Raw genomic sequence first — 13,574 nt, forward strand, 5'->3', positions numbered from 1 at the left:
GGAGAATCCCATGGATGGAGGAGCCTGGTAGGTTGCAGTCCATGGGGTCACTAAGGGTCAGACAGGACTGAGCGACTTCGCTTTCACTTTTCACTTTCATGCATTGGAGAAGGAAATGGCAACCCACTCCAGTGTTCTTGTTGGAGAATCCCAGGGACGGGGGGAGCCTGGTGGGCTGCCGTCTATGGGGTCGCACAGAGTCGGACACGACTGAAGCGACTTAGCAGCAGCAGCAATATCTATTCTACACAAAGTCTTCTGAAAAGTTTGAGAACACTTCTTAATTCATTGTATGAGTCCAATATTACCCTGACACCAAAACTTTATCAAAGACATTACAAGAAAACAAAATCACAGAGTGAGGTTCTAGTCACTCTCAAGACAGTCTGAATGTGAAAATATGGAAGACCAACCTGGATAACTGGTGACTGTAGCCGTGAAATTAGAAAACGATTGCTTCTTGGCAGGAAGGCTATGACAAACCTAGACAGTGCATTAAAAAGCAAAGACATCAATCACTTTGCCAACAAAGGTCTGTATATGATCTTTCCAGTAGTCATGTACAGATGTGAGAGCTGGACCGTAAAAGTAGGCAGAACACCCAAGAATTGACGCTTTTGAACTGTGGTGTTGAAGAAGACCTGTAAGAGTCCCTTGGACAGCAAGGAGATCAAACCAGTCAATCTTAAAGTAAATCAACCCTGAATACTCATTGGAAGGACTGATGCTGAAGCTGAAGCTCCAGTATTTTGGCCACCTGATATGAAGAGCTGACTCACTGGAAAAGACCGTGATGCTAGGAAAGATAGAAGGTAGGAGGAGAAGGGGGATCACAGAGGCTGAGATGGTTGGATGGCATCACCGACGTGGACATGAACTTGGGCCAACTCTGGGAGATGATAAGGGACAGGGGAGCCTGGCATGCTGCAGTCAATGGGGCCATAGAGTCACATATGACTTAGTGACTGAAAAACAACAGCAATCTGGATAAAAATTCTATAAGACAATGATTAAGAGGGATCATCTGCCAGCCCAGTCTAAGTTCAAAAGTCCTTCTCTGACACTTATCCATCTATGTGACCCTGGATAAGTTGCTTCACCTCTCTGATCCTCAGTTCCCTTATCTATAAAATCAACGTAATAAGAGCACCTGTGGCTAAGGATTAGAGTGAAAATTCAACTAGATATTATTTTCCCAGCACCCTCAAACAGTGCCTGGGACATAGCCGGCAGTTCAATAACTATTAACTGTAACAAGATAATATTCTTGTTAAGATAAAGGAGGCTTGTGCCTTTTGTAGTGGGAATAAATGTTTGCAGCCGGTAGTTATTTTCTGATCAATGAAGGCATTTCAAAATTATTGTTTTCCTTTGCATTTAAAGGAAGAATTAGAATCCTCTATAACTATATAGCTTATATGACAACATAACTTATCTCCTAAATAGCAGTGGCCCGTCTTTTTTTCCTCCCTTTTTTTTCTTTCTGTCATCAGTAGAAGGAAGGATTTTCTGCTCCAATCTAATGTAAAAATTCCTCTTGACCATTTATTTTCCTGCTAGCTGAGGAAGGACTTGACTTCCCCGGATAGCAGTCACAGTTCAAGTCAAGACAAGACCAAGGAAGTCTGCCTGGCTGGAATCTGCTGGCTTCCCCTAGCCCATGAGGATTACAGCCTTGCTTGAGAAAAAGCTTGTTTGGAGGAGAGCTTTAACTGGCTCTGCTCAAAGCCTTGCCTTCCCCGGGGCCTGGGGAATAAAAACAAATAAATAACCCCGAGTACTTATCCTTCTTTATGCCTCACCTCAAAGTCACCAAGTCACCCAAATGCAAGGGATTCAAATGCCTTCCTCCCTCTGCTCCAGGTTAATGAAAACTGACATGAAGAGTTGGGACCATGAGCTTTATACACAGTATAGTTTCCATGAGCTTTATTGATGGTTTGCACTCTCCCACTCCCATCATCACCCAATCCTCATCATTCGATAAAACCGTATTATAGAAAGTGGCTTAGACAGGGGCTCATGGACCCCCCCTCCCCAAATCTAAACCCTGAAAGGGACGTAACTTCTGTGTATGGAAGCAAAACTTACCGAACAGACTTGGAGTCCACACTCACAGACACCAGTGAAAGGCAGGCTCCTCCCTCATCCACCGTCTTCCGCAGCAATGCCCTGCTTCTTGTTTTCACTGCAGGGGTCAGCAACGGGACTGGAGAAAGAAGACTTACTGCGTCTGGGGGCAGACGAGATCAGAGGAAGTAGACAGCCTGGCTCTTGATTTTGAAGCTTCTGGAGCCCAAAGATCCTGCCTGCTTATTAATGTGCCTCAATAATTGTCCCATAATCTGACAAACAGGGTTACTCACTCCCTGCCATGGAGAGGACAAGTAAATCCACACAAAGAAACTGAAATTATCAGGATATGTCTTTTTCCTCCTGCAGCATTGCTGGCATTTTGGACCAGATAATTCTTTTGTTGTGGGGTCTGTTCTGCCACTGTCAGATTGGCCTCTACCCACAAGATGCCAAGAGTACCCCTGTCCCACGTCATCACAACCAAAATGCGTCCAAACAATGCTGAATATCCCCTGGGCAGGGAGGGCGTGCAAAACCCCCTGGGGGTCAAAAACCACTGACCTCTGCAGAACCGTGGGAGTAAAAGCATTTCTCATGAGCTCTCACTACAGCTTTCTCCTAGAAAAATGGGAGAAGGAAGCAAATTCCTGAAGTTCACACAGCAAATCAATGGATGACAAGAGAGGGAAAAAATGGGTTTGTAAATGCTGCTTGGGCAGTTAACCATTTGGGCCAGACTTTGTCCAAGTAGGAAATAAATCACCAATTGATTTAGTCAGAAAAATACCAAAACTGTTTTGCAGGATTCTCCAGTGAGGGCTGAGCTAGCAGATTCAGGATGACTGGACAATATTTCTTAGCATCCTATCCCAGCTACAATGTGGGATATCCAGGAATGCAACCCAGACCAGCAACACAGAGTCTGGGGGAGTTAAAGGAAGAGCACATTAGCCTTGAAAGAAGTTCTCTCCTTTCAAGTGAGAGATCCTCACCCCTTAGCAAAACTTGGAATGAGCCAACCAGAAAAACAAACTTGGAGAAAGGAGACAAGGTCTCCTCCTCTGCAACAGTGGTTACCATTCATCTGTGATGTAAAAAAAAATGGGCTGAGGCCAAAAAAATATCCAAGCCCATGATGGTAGAACCATAGAACCATGGTCCACTGAATAGGGTCCTCCTAAAGTTATTTATGTCCTCTTGCCCAGAAACTGCATCTTACCTTATAAGACAAATGGGATCAAGTAAAGGATCTTGAGATGGAAGATCATCCTGGTGAAAGTGAAAAGTGAAAGTGTTAGACAATCACATCTGACTCTTTTGAGACCCCATGGACTGTAGCCCACCAGGCTCCTCTGTCCATGGGATTCTCCAGGCAAGAATACTGGAGTGGGTTGCCATTCCTTTCTCCAGGGGATCTTCCCAACCCAGGGTTGAACCCAGGTCTCCTGCATTGCAGGTATTTTCTTTACCATCTGAGCCACCAGGGAAGCTCTGGTGAGCCTGATACAATTATAGGGTCTTTAAAAGAGAGGTACAGAAGAGTCAGAGTTAGTCAGAAAGTCATGTCATGATGGAAACAGGGGGAGAGAGAAAGAAAGGATTTGAAGATGCTACACTGCAGGCTTGAAGACAGAGGAAGAAGATCATAAATAAAAAGATGCAAAAGAGCCTTGGAAGACAAAAAGGTCAAGGAAACAGGTTCTCACCAAGCCTCCAGAAGGAACATAGCCCTGAGGACTCATTTCAGACTTCCAGCCTTCAGATCTGTAAGCTAATAAATGTGTTTTAAAGTCACTAAGTTTGTGATAACTGGCTAGAGTAACCACAGGATACAAACATGGAACCCTCCAGAGAATCTCAGGGAATTCAGATTTAGAGACCAAAGTTTCACAGCAGCTTAGCCACGGAGGTCTCAGCGTCTCTCAGTCTCTTTTACTCCTCTGTAAAACAACAGATCACTACACTCTGAAAACATTCAGGTAGTTCTCTGGAGGAAATCTGGGGTGAGAGAAAGGAAGAGTGATGGTGTCAAACTCTGCCCTGGGGGTATGATTATAAAGAAGAAAAATCTGGTCTTTGTCTCTGATTCCTGGCACAGAGCTTCAAATACCTTTGGAATTTCCTAAGTGCTAGGAGAACCTTGTTATTCCTAAGGAGCCCCTTTTGAGTGCACCTGAGTTTATGTAAAGAGGTGATTCATGGAGGATAGTTAGTTTCCCTTGAAACTAAGTTTCAAGGGAGGATCTGGCCACATAAGAAACACTGTGTGTGAGATTAGAGGATTGGAACTTCTAGCCCCACTCTGTTATTTTTCTTTTATTAAAGTTTAGTTATAACATAAAACATAAAGGGTGCTGCAGTCGTGTCCGACTCTGTGCGACCCCATAGATTGCAGCCCACCAGGCTCCCCTGCCCCGTGGATTCTCCAGGCAAAAACATTGGAGTGGGTTGCCATTTCCTTCTCCAAAGCATGAAAGTGAAAAGTGAAAGGGAAGTCGCTCAGCCGTGTCCGACTCCCAGCGACCCCATGGACTGCAGCCCGCCAGGCTCCTCCATCCACGGGATTTTCCAGGCAAGAGTACCGGAGTGGGGTGCCATTGCCTTAAAACTCCAATACTTTGGCCACCTCATGTGAAGAGTTGACTCATTGGAAAAGACCCTGATGCTGTGAGGGATTGAGGGCAGGAGGAGAAGGGGACAACAGAGGATGAGATGGCTGCATGGCATCACCGACTCAATGCATATGAGTTTGGGTGAACTCTGGGAGTTGGTTACGACAGGGAGGCCTGGCGTGCTGCGATTCACGGGGTTGCAAAGAGTTGGACACGACTGAGCGACTGAACTGAACTGAATTTAATTTAAAATGCTGGGTTAGTTTCAAGCGTACAGCAAAGAGATTCAGTTATATGTGTGTGTGTGTGTATTCGTTACCAGATTCTTTTCCATTATAGGTTATTATAAGACATTGAGCAGAGTTCTCTGTACTTCATCGGAGGCCCTTGTTTGTTTTCTTGTTGTTTACTATTTTAGTATAGTAGTTTGCATCTGTTAATCCCAAATTCGCAATTCATCTCTTCCCCCACCACTTGCCTTTCGTAACCATAAATTTGCTTTCTAGATCTGTAAGTCTATTTCTGTTTTGTAAATAAGTTAGTTTGTATCATTTTTTTAAGACTCCACATATAAGTGATATTGGGTTTCCCAGGTGGCACTAGTGGTAAAGAACCCTCACGCCAACATTGAAGACATAAGAGACGCGGGTTCAGTCTCTGGGTTGGGAAGATCCCCTGAAGGAAGGCATGGCAACCCACTTCAGTATTCTTGCCTGGAGAGTCCCATGGACAGAGGAACCTGGTGGGCTATAGTCCACGGGGTCACAAAGAGTTGGACATGACTGAAGTGACTTAGCATGCATGCCCATAAGTGATATTAAATGATATTTGTCTTTATCTATCTGACTTAATTCACTTGGGATGATAATCTCCAGGTCTATCCATGTTGCTGCAAATGGAATTTTTTTTCATTCTTTTTTGTGGCTGGATAATATTGCATTGTGTGTGTGTGTGTGTGTATAGGCTTCCCAGCTGGTAAACAATCTGCTTGCCAATGAAGGAGACCCAAGAGACATTGGTTGGATCCCTAGGTCAGGAAGATCCCCTGGAGTAGGAAATGACAATCCACTATAGTACTCTTGCCAGAAAAATTCCATGGACAGAGGAGCCTGGCAGGCTACAGTCCATGGGGTCACACAGAGTCAGACATGACTGAGTGACTGAGCACCCATTTATACACACACACACACACACACACACACACACACACACCCCACATCTTCTATATTCATTCATCTGCCAATGGATATTGAGGTTATCTTCATGTCTTGGTTATTATGAATAAATCTGTTATGAACATTGGAGTGCATTTATTTTTTCAAATTAGAGTTTTCTCCAAATGTGTGCTCAAGAATTTCAGCCCATTCTGCTCAGACCTCCTTGGGAGGGGAGATCTGCTGAAGGTTGAGTTCAGTCACATGGTCAATGACTTAATCAATTGCACCTAACTAATAAAACTGGACAAAAACTCTGACCAAGAAGACACAGAGGTTCCCTGGTTGGTGACCTGTGGCTGCACAGGTAGGATGGTACATCCCCAGACTTCACAGATTCAGAACCTGCTGTTCTTGGGGTCTTCCCAAACTTTGTTATCTTATGAATCTCTTCATCTGGCCATACATTTTTATCCTTTATATTAAAATAATAATCACAAATGTGTACTCCCTGAGTTCTTTGAGTCCTTCTATTAATAGGTAATCATCACACCTGAAGGGGGATCATTATTGTTGCTGTTCCGTTGCTAAGTCGTGCCCAACTCTTTGTGACTTCGTGGACTGCAGCACACAGGATTCCCTGTCCTTCCCAGGGGATCATAGGGGCCACCAAATTTATAGCCACGTTGGTCAGGGAGACATGTGGGTGGCTCTTGGGACTTGTGGCCAGCATCAGCAGTTTGAGCAAATTCCAAGCAGTTAGTATCAGACTTGAGCTGAATCATTGGGTACCCAGTTGCTGTCAGAGAATTGGTGTTGGAGTGTAGCCCTTGACTGGTTGGGTGGCCTTGGGCCTAGTTTTCCTCATCTAAGTGAAGAGATTAGTGGAGTTTATGACTTTGAGCAGCAAAATGTCTTTTTCTCTAGATAATATCTTATCCCGAAGCCCACATGCTAGCAAGGTAATGCTCAAAATCCTTCAAGCTAGGCTTCAACGGTACATGAATGGAAAAATTCCAAATGTACAAGCTAGATTTAGAAAAAGCAGAGGAACCAGAGGTCAAATTGCTAACATCCATTGGATCATAGAAAAACCAAGAGAGTTCCAGAAGAACATCTACTTCTGCTTCATTGACTAAACTAAAGCCTTTGACTGTGTGGATCATGACAAACTGTGGAAAATTCTTAAAGAGATGGGAATACCAGACTACCTTACCTGCCTCTTGAGAGATTTGTATGCAGGTCAAGAAGCAACAGTTAGAACTAGGCATAGAACAATGGAGTGGTTCAAAACTGGAAAAGGAGTATGTAAAGATTGGATATTGTCACCCCGTTTCAGTTCAGTTAAGTCAGTCAATTGTGTCCGACTCTTTGCAACCCCATGGACTGCCACACACCAGGCTTCCCTATCCATCACCAACTACAGGAGCCTGCTCAAATTTATGTCCATTGAGTTGGTGATGCCATCCAGCCATCTCATCCTCTGTTGTCCCCTTCTCTTTCTGCCTTCAACCTTTCCCAGCATCAGAGTCTTTTCCAGTGAGTCAGTTCTTCACATCAGGTGGCCAAAGTATAGGACCTTCAAATACTGCATCAGCCCTTCCAATGAATATTCAGGACTGATTTCCTTTGTGATTGACTGCTTTGATTTCCTTGTTGTCCAAGGGACTCTCAAGAGTCTTCTCCAACACCACAGTTCAAAAGCATCAATTCGTCAGTGCTCAGCCTGCTTTATGGTCCAACTCTCACATCCATACATGACTACTGAGAAAACCATAGCTTTGACTAGATGGACCTTTGTCAGCAAAGTAATGTCTGCTTTCTAATATGCTGTCTATGTTGGTCATAGCTTTTCTCCCAAGAAACAAACATCTTTTAATTTCATGGCTGCAGTCACCATTTACAGTGATTTTGGAGCCCAATAAAATAAAGTCTGTCACTGTTTCCCCATCTATTTGCCATGAAGTGATGGGACCAGATGCCATTATCTTTGTTTTTTGAATATTGAGTTTTAAGCCAACTTTTTCACTTTCATAAAGAGGTTCCTCAGTTCCTGTTCAGTTTCTGCCATAAGGGTGGTGTTATCTGCATATCTGAGGTTATTGATATTTCTCCTGGCAATCTTGATTCCAGCTTGTGCTTCATCCAGTCTGGCATTTCACATGATGTACTCTGCATATAAGTTAAAGAAGCAGGTTGACAATATACAGCATTGACGTACTCCTTTCCCAATTTGGAACCAGTCCATTGTTCCATATCTGGTTCTAAGTGTTGCTTCTTGACCTGCATACAGATTTCTCAGGAGGGGGCTAAGGTGGTCTGGTATTCCCATCTCTTTCAGAATTTTCCACAGTTTGTTGTGATCCACATAGTCAAAGGCTTTGGCATAGTCTATAAAGCAGATGTTTTTTCTGGAACTCTCTTGCTTTTTATATGATCCAACAGATATTGGCGATTTGATCTCTGGTTTCTCTGCCTTTTCTAAATCCAGCTTAAACATCTGGAAGTTCACGATTCACATACTGTTGAAGCCTGGCTTGAAGAATTTTGAGCATTACTTTGCTAGTGTGTGAGATGAGTGCAATTGTGCAGTAGTTTGAACATTCTTTGGCATTGCCTTTCTTTGGGATTGGAATGAAAACTGACCTTTTCCAGTCCTGTGGCTACTGCTGAGTTTTCCAAATTTGCTGGCATATTGAGTGCAGCACTTTCATAGCATCATTTTTTAGGATTTGAAATGGCTCAGCAGGAATGCCATCACCTCCACTAGCTTTGTTTGTAGTGATGTTTCCTAATGCGCACTTAACTTTGGACTCCAGAATGTCTGGCTCTAGGTGAATGATCACACCATTGTGGTTATCTGGGTTATTAAGATCTTTTTTGTATAGTTCTTCCATGTATTCTTGCAACCTTTTCTTAATATCTTCCGCCTTTTTAGGTCCATACCATTTCTATCCTTTATTGTGCCCATTGTTGCATGGAATGTTCCCTTGGTATTTCTGATTTTCTTGACAAGATCTCCAGTCTTTCCCACTGTATTGTTTTCCTCTGTTTCTTTGCATTGATCACTGAGGAAGGCTTTCTTATCTCTCCTTGCTCTTCTTTGGAACTCTGCATTCAGATGGGTATTTCTTTCCTTTTGTCCTTTGCCTTTAGCTTCTCTTATTTTCTCAGCTGTCTGTAAGGCTTCCTCAGACAACCATTTTGCCTTTTTGCATTTGTTTTTCTTGGAGATGGTCTTCATCACTGCCTCCTCTACAGTGTCATGAACCTCTGTCCATAGTTCTTCAGACACTCTATCAGATCTAATTCAGATGAAGCATAAGCTGGAATCGAGATTGCAAGGGAGAAATATCAATAACTTCAGATATGCAGATGACACCACCCTTATGGCAAAAAGGGAACAGGAACTTAAGAGCCTCTTGTTGAAGGTTAAAGAGATGAGTGAAAAAGCTGGCTTAAAACTCAACATTCAAAAAGCAAAGATCATGACATCTGGTCCCATCACTTCATGGCAAATAGATGGGGAAACAATGGAAACAGTGACAGATTTTGTTTTCTTGGGCTCCAATATCACTGCGGATGGTGATTGCTGCCATGTAATTAAAAGACAGTTGCTCTTGGAGGGAAAGCTATGACAAACCTAGACAGTGTATTAAAAAGCAGTGACATTATTTGTCAACAAAGGTCCATATAGTTAAAACTATGGTTTTTCCAATAGTCATGTATGGATGTGAGAGTTGAACCATAAAGTAGGCTGAGTGCCAAAGAGTTGATGCTTTTGAACTGTGGTGTTGGAGAAGGCTCTTGAGAGTTCCTTGTACAGCAAAGAGATCAAAGCAGTCCATCGTAAAGGAAATCAGTCCTGAATATTCATTAGAAGGACTGGTGCTGAAGCTGAAACTCCAGTACTTTGGCCACCTGATGTTAAGAGCTGACTCATTGGGAAAGACCCTGATGCTGGGAAAGATTGAAGGCAGGAGGAGAAGGGGACGACAGAGGATAAGATAGTTAGATGGCATCACCGACTCAATGGACATGAGTTTGCCCAAACTCCAGGAGATGACAGAGGATAGAGAAGCCTGACATGCTACAGTCTGTGGGGTCATAAGGAGTTGGACACGACTGAGTGACTTAGAAACAAAGCCCAATATGTATACACCCAATCCTCAAACAAAGCAGGCCATAGAGGTGCTGACCCCCACACAGTCAAAAATCCACATACAGCTTTCTAGTCCACATACACCCATGGTTCCATGTCCACCGATTCAACCGAACACAGATCACATACTGTTTTAGAATTTATTTCCTGCAGGAAAAAAACCCACATTTAAGTGCACCTGCGTGCCTTAAGCCTATGTTGCTCAAGGGTCAGCTGTATGTATAATAAATTAAAGCAAATTTCAGGCCCCAAGTGTCTTCCAAAGCTTCCTTCTCCTTATTCCTGAGATGCCTATGTGAAAACCTGGGGTCCTGGTGAGTAATTGGAGAGTCAGTGGCCTAGGTAATCTGAGATCCCCTTTGCTCTCAGGAAATCCTATTATATACTCTCCAAGTCTAATAAGCAGGAATGTGATTTCCCCGAGGCCTTGGATGCCACTTCAGGGGACCCCTTCCTCTCTTAAGAGGCCCCCAGGGGAACTGATGACAGACGATGCCCGCCTCTCAACTGAGTTGGAAATGAGCCCTCACTCCTGCTCAAGTCCTCTGCCGGGGACCAAGGTCAAATCTATGTGGTCGCAGATCCCAACTCTTTATTATCAGAAATAAAGTAAATTCTACACTTCTCTCCTCCCCCATGCAAGGCAGCAGCAGGCTCTGGCCCTATCTCTGGTAATATCAGGTTTATAAGAACAGTTTCTCACTTTTATTCATTTGAGAATTGAATTAGCTTTCACATTTGCCTCCACAGCTTCAAAGAACATCTCCCAGCCATCATTTACCACACTATTAAATCGAGGAGCATCTTGTCGGCACATCTGATAATTTGATTCTGAGTGATGTTTGTGTTGTTGCAAAGGATTTTAGCCAGCAACAATAACGTTACGGATGTGTGGCTGGGCCTTTTAACTACTAACTCAAAAGAGATTTCGACAACTGGCTATAGCACTGGTAATGAAGAGACTAGATTAGTTTGAAAGTTATTATGTTTCAATAGGAGGAACTGGATTCAATTTAAAGATACTCCCAGGTCTGGCCACTGTAACATCTTCAGTTCCTTACACGAAACTAGGTAAAAAATCTGCTGTTGGAGCAGCGGGCGATCTTCAAGGCCCAGCATGCTAAGTAGGTTCGGGATTGTCACTGTCAAGTTCCCTGTTTAGTTCTTCCTTGTAGGTAAGACCTGCCAAGAGTTATAGGCTCAGTAGTAAGAGCAGAGGGTTTCGACCCAAAACTTCAGTGGTACTTGGGCAAATAACATATTCATCAGATTTCTCTTTAGTCTAATCAGGAAAATAATAATAATAATGCTGTCGATGGGATTCATTTAGATCAGAATTTCTCACCCTTGGCACTATTGACTTGGGGATGGACTCATTGTTGCGGGGGTTTGTCTGGCATATTACGGGATGTTTAGCAGGATCCCTGGCCTCTCCCACTACATACAAGCATTAAACCCCTCCAGAGTGACAATCAAAATTGTGTCCAGACCTTGCCCATCGTGCCTGGAAGCAAAGTCACTCTGAATAAGACCCACTGGTTTGATAATGTCAAGGGTCTTAGATGGTGCCAGACTCATAGCAGGGCTCAGTAACTGTTATTAAGATTTCTTTTTAAAAAGTATCTGAGCAGCCTGGACCCTTCTCATTAATAGTGGATTGAATGTGTGCTCATGGGTCTCTGCTATACCCGCTAGACCAGGATTGTCTGTGGATCCAGGTTAGGAGAACATCTAAGGAGATGTGAATTCTGGTGGCTTTTGTGTGACTCGACAGCCTAAATTTCCTAATCTGCACACTCACAATAGTCAGTGTAATCACACATCTTGCTCACAGCAGGATAAGATACTTTTGTGGACAAGTGAGGCTGACCAACAAAGTATGTCTCATATCTCCCCATCCTTTTTTTAAATAAACATTTGCATGCATACTAAGTCACTTCAGTTGTGTCCGATTGTGTGCAACCCATGGATTACAGCCTTCTGGCTCCTCCATCCATGGGATTCTCCAGGCAAGAATACTGGGGTGTGTTGCCATGCCCTCCTCCAGGAGATCTTCCCCACCCAGGGATCAAACCCACATCTCTTAAGTCTCCTGCAGTGACAGGTGGGTTCTTTAAAACTAGTGCCAGCTGGGAAGCCCAATAAACATTTATTCAGTGTCTATTATATGCCAAGTTACGTCCTGGGCATTTGGGATACAATGGATAAGTGTTCGTCTTGGTCTTCTAGAAGTTACAGTGTGGCAGAAAATACACACAGAGAGAAAAAATGACTATGGCAGAGAATGATAGAAATAAAGAAGCAAAGAAAAAGATAGAAAGAAGAAAAGGAAGGAAGGAAGGAAAGGCCAGAGTAGAACTTGACCACCCAACACAACCTGGAATATCAGAAAGACTCCTTTGTGAGACTCAGAGTTTTGAAAATTTAGGACCTAGTTTTTCCTCTCCCAAAACTGGCTGTAAGGATCTATTTCATATTCAATCTTTTTACTTTTCAGACTAGAAAATTTGAGGACAAAGAGATAGTAACTCTTGTTCAAAGAAACCCAGTGAGTCGTCCCTGAGTTCAGAGTTTCTTTATGCTATAGGTCTCATGTGTGTGTGTGTGTGTGTGTGTGTGTGTGTAGGTTAAGTCTCTTCAGTCATGTCCAACTCTTTGTGACCCTATGGACCGTAGCCTGCCAAGTTCCTCTGTCCATGGGATTCTCCAGGCAAGAATATTGGAGTGGTTTGCCATGCCTTCGTCCAGGCGATCTTCCCAACCCAAGAATCGAACCCATGTCTTTTGTCTCCTGCATTGGCAGGTGAGTTCTTTACCACTAGCGCCACCTGGGAAGCCTTTAGGCCTCCTATAGGAGGCAAATAAATCCAATAAACTGAATGTGGCTGACAAAATGCTCTATTCACCAGAGGAAAATACAGTGATTTCTCAGTTTCTAGTACTGCTTCCTGGCCTCTGTGTGTGTTTATGTGTGTGTGTGTCTGTCTGTGTATATGTATGTGCGTCTATGTGACTATTGGGACATTGGCAATATCTGTTGTGATATTTGCCCATTGCTGGCTGTTTCAAAGAGAACAGACTGCTCGACAAGGGTAGTCATGGACTTGAAATGGTCTAGAAGCTGCCGTTCACTGGCAAGTGGGGTAAGAGTTTCTCTAGCAGAGACAGAAAAGTGTGAGGGGAATGTAGCCACAGTAGGAGCAGAAATCTTTCCTTTATTCTAAACCAAGAAAATGATCATGACCTGACAGGTAGTGCTCTAACAAGTGTTTAGTGTTTGAATGAATTAATGCATAAGGGAAGAGAAGTAAATAAGTGAGTAAAACTTGAAGCAAGTGAGTTCTTCCTGTGTTTACTTCCAGAAGAGAAGGGTAAATTCCATCTTTGGTTTTGTCTGGCCAGCCTGCCTCTTTTTCTCCAAATTGTCCCTCCACCTACAACATCCATTTGTTTTCCTTTAGAGGGACCGTGTTCTCACATGACCCTGCATCTCCTGTCACTGGTAGCTGGTCCAGGAGCAGACAGCTGATCCAGAATGGGCCCATCAGAGCATACTTCTCTGCACCGGAA

Source organism: Bison bison, unplaced genomic scaffold, assembly GCF_000754665.1.
Source record: "Bison bison bison isolate TAMUID 2011002044 unplaced genomic scaffold, Bison_UMD1.0 scf7180017864072, whole genome shotgun sequence".
Taxonomy (NCBI): Eukaryota; Metazoa; Chordata; class Mammalia; order Artiodactyla; family Bovidae; genus Bison; species Bison bison.